This window comes from Bos indicus x Bos taurus, chromosome 9 (assembly GCF_003369695.1).
Source record: "Bos indicus x Bos taurus breed Angus x Brahman F1 hybrid chromosome 9, Bos_hybrid_MaternalHap_v2.0, whole genome shotgun sequence".
Classification (NCBI taxonomy): Eukaryota; Metazoa; Chordata; class Mammalia; order Artiodactyla; family Bovidae; genus Bos; species Bos indicus x Bos taurus.
In genome coordinates, this window is record NC_040084.1 from 34,066,942 (window position 1) to 34,078,114 (window position 11,173).

Below are 11,173 nucleotides of genomic sequence, written 5' to 3' on the forward strand. Positions count from 1 at the left end.
TCGGGCTTTAAAGCACCTTATTGGCTGGTAGTAGTGCCAAGAGTCCAGACTGTCTTGTTTTTATTCCCCATGTAGTGCCCAGTTACACAGTGAATAGTAAAGAAATTAAGCTCACTTTTTCTAAGCTGCTACTCTGCTTTAGTAGCATTTCACTGAACAATGGCAGATCAAAACAAAGGCAATTGATAATCAGTGGTAGACTTTCAAAGCTCTAACTTTTCATGCCCACTTTTGAACCCAAATTTTCTAAATGTGCTGGAAGACTTTGAAATCCACGCCATTTATCTTTACTGATTCTTATCTGAAATATAGTAAGTCATATAATTATTTTTATTTTAAAAACATTTTAGTGTATATATCGGGAGAAGGCAATGGGAACCCACTCCAGTACTCTTGCCTGGAAAATCCCATGGATGGAGGTGCCTGGTGAGCTGCAGTCCATGGGGTCAGGAACAGTCAGACATGACTGAGCGACTTCACTTTCACTTTTCACTTTCATGCATTGGAGAAGGAAATGGCAACCCACTCCAGTGTTCTTGCCTGGAGAATTCCAGGGATGGAGGAGCCTGGTAGGCTGCCGTCTATGGGGTTGCACAGAGTTGGACACGACTGAAGCGACGTAGCAGCAGCAGCAGCAGTGTATATATCAATAATCACTAGAAAATATTGTTATAAATATTTATTATCATTTTTTAGGAATAATTTTTTCCCAAACGTGTCCCAAGAGAGGAAAGGTGTAAGCAAGTATGTGTATCCTGATCAGTTTTAATGGAATATATCACTTCATTGTTAAATGCACAAACCATTCTTTCTTAACTTGAGGGAGCCCCAAAATTCCCAATCACTGATGACTAACTTGAAAGATCTTAGAGTGTGAGCTGGATCTACTCAAGTCTAGAAACATTTTCTTCTACTTCCCACTTCCTTTTTCCAGGTATAGCTCTATATGATCCTGTTTGCTGCTTTTTTGTTTTGTTCTGTTCTTGTTTTGCCAATACTTTTACTTGACGACTTTGTCAAATAGACCCTTTCATAACGTATTTTGAGGAGGGAAAGGCAGAAAGGAAAAGGCATAGAAAAAAAGCTCATTTGACTGCTGCACTAGCACCTGTTCAGCAGGACCAGTGTCTTGTTTTCCCCCACATTCATTTAAATGATATATTTGAAGCTGAACGTGCTGTCACAGGATAGGTGTTTGTTTTTGTGTCTCCCACACAAATCTTGATGATGGGACCCAAGTTTACTGGGCAGGTGCATCTAGTCTGTTTAAAATTTTGACAGGTAATATTCTCAATTCAGTATGGGTTTTAAGACTTGACATGTTCCACAAATTTCTTGAAAAGCAGCTGATGAATGAGCTTGTGGAATCCACCGTGAAACAGGCTACTTTCAAAACCACAGAAGAAGACCTCAGAGTAAATTATGAGTTTGTGGCCCACACTCTTGGGAGGACAGAGAAATAAGACTTTCTTCCAAAAATTAATGAAGTACTGTGCTCTGTTTCAAAATCAAAGATAAGCTCCTACTCTCAGAATGTTGTTAGAAATATCCTTCTGTCTGGAGATGGGTTGTGCTTCTTACACTCTCTCACCATCTCTTGTGTCCAATGACTCAGCTTGGTGAGCCAATTAACTGTTATCAGATGGCTGTCAGGCACTGCTTGGAAATCTAGTCGTTTCAAAAGGATGTTGTTCTAGGAAATTTGTCTCAACTCTGTATAACAAAAGAAACGACACATAAATATAAGTACAATTCAAGAAGAGTTGTTAGATATGTGACTTGGTAAACTAAAATTATAAAGTTACCACATACACTATCCATACCATGTGGAGTTAAGACAATGTTTGGATTTCTAGTATCATCTTCTGGGGTATGATCATGCTCTCATAGCGTGTCTTTACTGGCCTAACTGTGTTCTTTGGGATAAGGTTCATCTCTAAACAAAGGTTTACCACTATTGACTTTATTTGGATCTTTGATTTCATGAATTTGCATTCCTTAACTAACGTTGCACAGATTTATTGTTCTTTGATATTAATTACTCATATTGAAGCTGTGGTGAACTTTTTACCAGTTACTTTCCCAATATACTCTTCTGTATATTCTGTGGTTTCTAATAAGAGAGTGGATTATGATGATGCTATCTGAGCCCAAACAAATTACATTTCATCTTATCTCTGTTTATTTAGCACAATTTGATAAATATCAAACTAATATTTGGAGCTTTATTTGTTTTTCACATTCATTATGTATATGTCTAGGTATGAACAATAATATAATACTCATGGAAGATCACCAAATTCTTTTTTTAAACTTGACTACATCCTGTTGATTCTAACAGTAACACATCTGAGAGTATCTTCCTTCTCTTTTATGAATTGACAATATTCTTTGTCCAGAAAATATACTCCTTTCCTTATCTTTCACAAATCTATGTTCTTTATTATAACACTTCAAAAAGTATTTGTTTTTATATGATGATATACTTTTCTCTAGAAAATATTACTAGTTTGTTCAATATTACCTTTATTCTGGAGCCACAGCCTTGACTCCATATTCAGTCCTCTTCTCTAGATCCTTTCTTCACTTTCTCTAACAGCCAAATTTATCAGGAAGCTAATGAGACTTACCCATCAGGGCCCCACCCTTGTATATGCCCCTTGATAAGCCCTCTATTTAATTCTGAATTCACAAATTTGCATTCTATTTCTAAAGAGGACCCCCCCCCATCCAAATTATAGAAAATTTAGGCACCACAAAGCCTTGATCTGCCCTATTCCTTTATAGGAATCAAGAGAAGGTTCATGCAAATAAAAAGTAACGCTGTGTCTGGATTTAAACTTGTAACTTTGCAGATTAGCAGTCTAATTCTCTCTGGTGGCCAGCTCTTCTATGTTGTTTGAGGTGAATAGATGTAATTCATTTATGGCTTAGTGCATTCTTCTATAGAACCCTATTTTACAGTGAGAAACTAATACTTTTGAAAACACGTATGTGCTATGTTGTTGATATGGAATTTTTTATTTAACCCCCACTAGAACGCAAAACTTAAGATCATGGCATCCAGTCCCATCACTTCATGGGAAATAGATGGGGAAACAGTGGCTGACTATTTTTCTAGGCTCCAAAATCACTGCAGATGGTGACTGCAGCTATGAAATTAAAAGATGCTTACTCCTTGGAAGGAAAGTTATGACCAACCTAGACAGCATATTAAAAAGCAGAGACATTACTTTGCCAACAAAGGTCTGTCTAGTCAAAGCTATGGTTTTTCCAGTGGTCATGTATGGATGTGAGAGTTGGACTATAAAGAAAGCTGAGCACTGAAGAATTGATGCTTTTGCACAGTGGTGTTGGAGAAGACTCTTGAGAGTCCCTTGGACTGCAAGGAGATCCAACCAGTCCATTCTAAAGGAGATCAGTCCTGGGTATTTATTGGAAGGACTGATGTTGAAGCTGAAACTCCAATACTTTGGCCACCTGATGTGAAGAGCTGACTCATTTGAAAAGACCCTGATGCTGGGAAAGATTGGGGGCAGGAGGAGAAGGGGATGACAGAGGATGAGATGGTTGGGTGGCATCACCGACTCAATGGACATGAGTTTGGGTGGATTCCCGGAGTTGGTGATGGACAGGGATGCCTGGCGTGCTGTGGTTCATGAAGTTGCAAAGAGTTGGATACAACTGAGCAACTGAACTGAACTGAACTAAGAACCTAAAACTGTAGGAATTATGGTCCCCAACTGTGCCTCAAAGTATTAATTTGTCCAAGCTTATATACAGCTGGCAAGTTTGCCTCTGGGATTTAAACGGAGCTTTGTGTGACCCTAAAACTTGTAGGGCCTCCATACAACACAGCTGTAGTGGTCTTTTAATTTTTCCTCAATTGATATTTGGTTTTATCAAGATCATCCATAGAATACAAAGTTAGAGATTAATATGAGGGATAAAATAAAAACTTTTCAAATAAATCACTTGGTAATAAATTTAACATAATGTATTGCATTTTTCTATTTGCCACAAGATATAATAAAATTGTCCATGAGGACTATTTAAAAGAAACATTCAGCTCTAAATAGGTGGCGGTGGCAACATTTTGCTTTCACAGAACAACTTTTCACTTCCTCACACAATTAACATTGCTATTCCTCCTCCATACATATCCAAGTGGAAAAATTTGTCATGGGATTCTGCAAGGGCCAGGAAAAGAAAAAAAGAACACGTCCTCTCTTAACTTTCTAGTTGGCTAACTGTAAACTCAACATTTGGAGGATGGATTTATAAAATCTGGCTATAGTTGTGCCAAATATTTATTTGCAAAACGGTAGATTTCCTTAATTCTTAAGCATAGATTTCCACAGCTTCTGTCCAATGCCTCCAACTCTGCTCACCCCTACCTGTGACTCCTCTGGCTGGGGTGGGGGCTAGTGATCAAAGTCCGGAAGGTCACGGAAGGAGCAGCCCGGGCAGCCTCGGTAGGCTCTGTAGGCGACGATCAGGTAGTAAAACCCCGGGAGGAACACCAGGATGCCGACAGTCAGGACTGGGAAGGCTCGATTGGCGCCCACTTTGCTGATATAGCCTGCCAGCAAGAGGCAGCCCGTAATAATGAGAAAAGCACCAACCAAAAACTGTGAGAAGGCGCAGGCAATGGCCTTAAAAGGAATGTCAGTACGGCTTTTCTCCAATACATGAGGTCTTACGACACCTGGGCATCTTTTCGGCTTTAAGCTCTCTTTGGCAGGTGAAGTTTCCTTCTGACGGTTAATATGTCCGCCGCCGGGGCTGGAGAGCTTTGCGTATCTCACTTTGCCGCTGGGCATGCTAGCAACCACGTTGGTGCGAGTGGGCACGATAACCCGCTGAGTGGGTGCGGAGCTTGCCGTGGCCACACAGCGGGCGGAGGCGCCAAGGCCAGGGCGTCCACCCAACGGCCGCCTGACCACGCGGTGGGCTGCCCCGGCACCTCTCCTTCATCTACCTTCCCCTTCTGGGAGACTGCCCTGTTTTTGATGGAATCTCTCTTTTAACATGTGCGTTTGCCATTGTTTTGATAATCACCAGATTATTGGCTGTATTTGTTATTTTCTTAAGCCAGTTCTAGTAAACTCCCAAATCCTTTACCATTAAAACTATTTAGATTGAGCAGATTAGATTACATTCTTTGTTTTCATTTAGTCAATTTCATAGAATTTCCATTTATACTTGCTTATAGCAGGTGCCCTCAATAAAGCTCAAATCCTGACATGATGATCAAGGGCAAAATATGTTCAAAGACGTCAAGGCATTTCACTCCTAAATTTTGGCTCATTTTACAGGGGACAGCTCTCTTGTAGGTTGCGTTGTCTCAACACTGATTCAGTGATTTTGGGAGTGATAAGCTCTTTGGAATGTTAGAGTTTAATGAGAAGCAGTGTGATGTTTTAGGAGATTGCAGAGGGGGGCAGTTCCTACTTTATGACATTCAAACTGGAAACCTCTAAGTTCTCTCTCAATATCTAGAATATCTAGAGAGCTTGGTCCAGAGCTGCAGCCTCTGGTCAAGGTTCTTTACTAACCAAACGTTTGACTCCTCCTTTTCTGTGTTCTATATCTAATTCTTACTGACCTGTGTGTCTTATAAGTTTATAATTCATCTTAAAATTTATTACCTACTACATTCATCATCCTATTTAATTCAATTTGACCTCATTTGGAATGTGCATTCTAAATTCACTCACAAAGTTCTGCTTTTTTAAAACATATTCTTTTATATTTGGGATTACCTCATTATCCTAACTAGAGTATAAATTTGTTTATGGAAGTAATAGTATGACTTCCCCATTCTTTTAACCACAGAGATCCTAGCAGTGGGCCCTTGACCTTCTGCAAACCTAGTGTTTGCTGGTTAAATTTGCTACAAAATGCAAATATTGTTGTTGTTGTTCAGTTGTTAAGTCCTATCTTCTTTGTGGCCCCTTAAACGCATGCTTAAACTCATATCCATTGAGTCGGTGATGCTGATAATTTTCCCTATAGCTATTTAAAGTTAAATTATAATCTTACTTTTATTTACATGAATTTTATAATGTGCATCTCTTGTTCCTAACGTGTCTCAGAAATGTAAAGTTGGAGTGGTACATTTGACCCCAAGGTCACACAGCTGGTAATTAATGATATGAAGAACATCTCCCAACTAGTAAGAGCTAGAGGTGAGTCATTTGTAATGGAGATAAAGCTTAATTTCATTCTAGTTTATTGTGTTATATGCATATGATCACATTTGGTATGAGCCAAATGAGACAGATAATGTTTCAGACCTGTACGTTATGGGCTGTTGAGAGGAAATCTGTGCATTATGAAAGAGCAGAGCATTCAGAAGAGATATCTTTGAGAAAAAAGAGTTGAACTGAGTCCAGGGAGGACATTCTTATTTCAAACAGGCCAATCTCAGAGAAGCTAACCACTTTCAGTGAGATCCTGCTGGCACAAAGGAGACCCCTGTCTGATGTTGAAATTGTGCTTCTGGGAAACAAGAAGAAAAGGTATAAATCAGAGAGCATAAACTGTAGGGCAACGCTGACATAGCAGAATACAGAGGAGTTTGGTAATTCATTGTAGAAATGTATTTCAAATATCTTAACATTATTATTTTATTAAATTGATTTTATCAACTAGGATGATCCAAATTATGTTTTGTTTGCTTAAATAAGGCCGTAAAGTTTATTTTGTGCATATGTAGGTATATGAACAATTTTGAAGTTTAAGAATATAGTAGATATAAATCTCAGTACTCATTTAAAATAATTTAGGGTCCAGACTTCGCTGACATTATGTGACAATTTGGCCAGTTGTTAACTTGGGATAATTAAAATGAAGTGGTAGCTTTATAGACTTGACCCAGGTATCACCTCATGTGTGTATGTGTTAGTCGCTTAGTCGTATTCAACTCTGCAATCCCATGGACTGTAGCCCTCCAGGCTCCTCTGACAATGGAATTCTCCAGGCAAGAATACTGGAGTGGGTAGCCATTCCCTTCTCCAGGCGATCTTCCTGGCCCAGGGATCGATGAACCCAGGTCTCTCACATTGCAGGCAGAATCTTTACCATCTGAGCCACCTACCTCACACTTCTCTAAATTAAAAGTGGTCAGGATGCAGTAAATTATTCAGAGATTTGAAGCTTTCAACAAAATATGTTATTTGTGCAAAACTCACTTGCAGCTGACTTTTTTACTATTTCCTCCTCTGTTACATGTGGTTATTGGCAACTGACAGCAACAAAATCATGACTTTTTTTTTTCAGGAAAAGATGAAAAATATCCCTATTGAGTTTATCTGGGGGTAATAATGAGCTTTAAATTCAAGGCAACAGGTGATTCAAAATCACCTATGATATTTGTGCATTAGAATGACACAGATATATAAAACAATGCAGGTACTTTCTTGATTTTTTAAATATTTTGCTCTACATTGCTTCTTTTAAGCTTTGAATTTAATTTTGGGCCTAGTTTTTTCCCTTGACTAGATGGGGTAAATTTTGACCTTGACTACTTAGAGGAGACACGTTTCCTACTGCTTAACTTACAGACTATTTTAAACTCCCATACCTCTGTTTACCAGGAGAGAAAAATGGGACTGGTGGAAAGAATATTTCCATAGGATCCTTTCATGAATACGGTCCCTCAGTTACAATTCAGTCTTCTCTCTGGTAGTATGCTTCACAATGATTCTCTCTTTTCTCCTCTGATGAGAAAGAAAAGATTGTCACAGTGAAGTAACTCCAGGATCAGCAGCCACTCATGTTTACCATCATTCTAAGCTGGTCCCATCACTTTATGGGAAATAGATGGGGAAACAGTGGAAATAGTGTCAGACTTTATTTTTTTGGGCTCCAAAATCACTGCAGATGGTGACTGCAGCCATGAGATTAAAAGATGCTTACTCCTTGGAAGGAAAGCATGACCAACCTAGATAGCATATTGAAAAGCAGAGACATTACTTTGCCAACAAAGGTTCATCTAGTCAAGGCTATGGTTTTTCCAGTGGTCATGTATGGATGTGAGAGTTGGACTGTGAAGAAGGCTGAGCGCCGAAGAATTGATGCTTTTGAACTGTGGTGTTGGAAAAGACTCTTGAGAGTCCCTTGGACTGCAAGGAGATGCAACCAGTCCATTCTGAAGGAGATCAGCCCTGGGATTTCTTTGGAAGGAATGATGCTAAAGCTGAAACTCCAGTACTTTGGCCACCTCATGCGAAGAGTTGACTCATTGGAAAAGACTCTGATGCTGGGAGGAATTGGGGGCAGGAGGAGAAGGGGACGACAGAGGATGAGATGGCTGGATGGCATCACCGACTCGATGGACGTGAGTTTGAGTGAACTCTGGGAGCTGGTGATGGACAGGAAGGCTTGGCGTGCTGCGATTCATGGGGTTGCAAAGAGTGGGACACCACTGAGCTACTGAACTGAACTGAACTTTGCTATACAATACCTATTTTCTTCTTGTGGAAAAGCTTCAATTAAATGGTTGTATTACTGAATCATTAGACTTGGACTTGGTCTGGTTATTCCTCTATGTATGTCTGGTTTAATGGAATTAAATTGTTTACAATAGTTACCTACCCCTCCCCCACTCCTCACTCCCCACCCCTACCCCCTGTCACACACACATTAGTGAACTTTCTATGGGCTACAGCAGAAGCTGTTCTGTCGGGGGCAAGATCAGAGAAAGACAATAGATTCTCCTTTGTCCAAGGTTTTGAAGAAATTGTCTATTTAGTTAAATGATTCCTGTTTAGAAATAATTGTTATGAAGATCACAAGTGATTCTGTACATCAGCAATTTTGATTTTGATTTATTTTGATTTAAAACATTTAACAGTACTCTCCATTCATATACACATGCACTTTTCATGGTCTGTTGTTCACTTGAAGATCCATTCATAATTTAGAAAACAATAGTGGAAATATTAGTATTTCCTTCTTTTTAAAAGAATTAGATGCACTACTGGACATGCTTATGTGTTTACTAACTTTTCTTATCCCTTTCCTTTTATCCTGTAGTCCTTAGGTGATTTTCTGGGAATTTGTCCTCAAATACACCTTTTCTGTATATTGTCTGTCCTTTACTGTGTGCATACTGACCTCTGGCCACATCAAACTATTTGGCGATTCACAAAAGCATCAATACTCTTCTCATCTTGTGAGTTTTCATACTTCCTACTTGTTTTCCCAGGAATAATTTCCCTCTTTTGTCTGCCTAGTTACTTTTATACTCCTTTGAGAGTTAAATCATTAAACAATTTTTGTGTGTGTGTGATTGCTATGTACCAAGCCCTGTGAAATAATACAAAGTAGTCAGTCCCTTTTCTCACAGTGTATTTATTTCTCCCAGCATAAGAGTGGAGAGTGAAGTGAGACTTCCCTGACCCAGGGGTTAGGACTCTGCACTTTCACTTCATGGGGCATGGATTCAATCCCTGGTCAGGAAGCTAAGATCTCACATGCTGCAGGCAGTGTGGTCAAAAATAAATAAATTTAAAAAAAAAGAAGAAGAATGGAGAGAGAAGAAGTGTTAAATAAAATACACAAATATAGAACTGTAGACTGCAATAAATGTAATATGAAAAAGTAAATGAATCAATAATACTAATTGTGTGATCTACACCACATTAAGAAATCAGGGAAATCTTGGAATATAGATGTGGGTGAAAGAACTATTGGTCAAAGAGACTGTGGCTCTGTAGAAACTGATAGGAGACAAAGAGGCTGTAGAATAGCAAATGAAAATCTCAGCAGTGTAGGCTGAGACTGCAGTTAGACATGGACTAGCCACACTAGATTTTTAAGGCTATAAAGGTACTGAGGTAAAGGATGCGTGCTCAATTAGTCAGTAAGTTGTGTCTGACTCTTTGTGACCCCATGAACTATAGCCCAGCAGGCTCCTCTGTCCAGGCAAGAATACTGGAGTGGGTTGCCATTTCCTTTTCCACGGGATCTTCCTGACCCAGGGATCGAACCCACATCTCCTGCATTGGCAGGCTGGTCTTTACCACTGAGCCACCAGGGAAGCCATATACATACGTGTATACGTATATATATACACACATATGTACATACGTATGTACATACATATATGTAAAAAGCATTGTAAATCAGTTCAGTTCAGTCTCTCAGTCGTGTACAACTCTTTGCGACCCCATGGACTGCAACATCCCAGGCCTCCCTGTCCATCACCAATTCCCTGAGTTTACTCAAACTCATGTCCATCGACGAAGAAGGCAATGGCAGCCCACTCCAGTACTCTTGCCTGGAAAATCCCAGGGATGGAGGAGCCTGGTAGGCTGCAGTCCATGGGGTCACTAAGAGTTGGACAAGACTGAGTGACTTCACTTTCACTTTTCACTTTCATGCATTGGAGAAGGAAATGGCAACCCACTCCAGTGTTCTTGCCTGGAGAATCCCAGGGATGGGGGAGCCTGGTGGGCTGCCGTCTCTGGGGTCACACAGAGTCCGACACGACTGAAGCGACTTAGCAGCAGCAACAGCAGCAGCATGTCCATTGAGTCAGTGATGCCACCCAACCATCTCATCCTCTGTCATCCCCTTCTCCTCCCGCCTTCAATTTTTCCCAGCATCAGGGTCTTTTCAAATGAGTCAGCTCTTCACATCAGGTGGCCAAAGTATTGGAGTTTCAGCTTCAGCATCAGTCCTCCCAACGAATATTCAGGACTGATTTCCTTTAGGATGGACTGGTTGGATCTCCTTGCAGTCCAAGGGACTCTCAAGAGTCTTCAACAACACAGTTCAAAAGCATCAGTTCTTTGGCACTCAGCTTTCTTTATAGTCCAACTCTCAAATCTGTACATGACTACTGGAAAAACCATAGCCTTGACTAGACGGACCTTTGTTGGCAAAGTAATGTCTCTGCTTTTTAATATACTGTCTAGTTTGGTCATAACTTTTCTTCCAAGGAGCAGGCATATTGTAAATCAATTATATTCCAATTAAAAATATATAATAAAAAATAAATTGTAGAAATCAAATTTTGTCCATACACTGCAAGGCTAAAAATAAAAAAGAACTGAATACCAATACTGTAATCCAGTTGGTAAATTTCTTTTCACAGAAACATAACTTAGCAATTGTTATACTACTTACATGTGTACTAGTGTTGAATATATAAGCAAGTGGA

At 39.7% G+C, this 11,173-nt stretch overlaps 1 pseudogene; it reads right to left on the reverse strand.

Moving 5' to 3' along the window:
- Positions 1 to 4,424: 4,424 nt before the first annotated feature.
- LOC113898896 lies at positions 4,425 to 5,770 on the reverse strand (annotated as a pseudogene).
- Between the last annotated feature and the right edge of the window lie 5,403 nt (positions 5,771 to 11,173).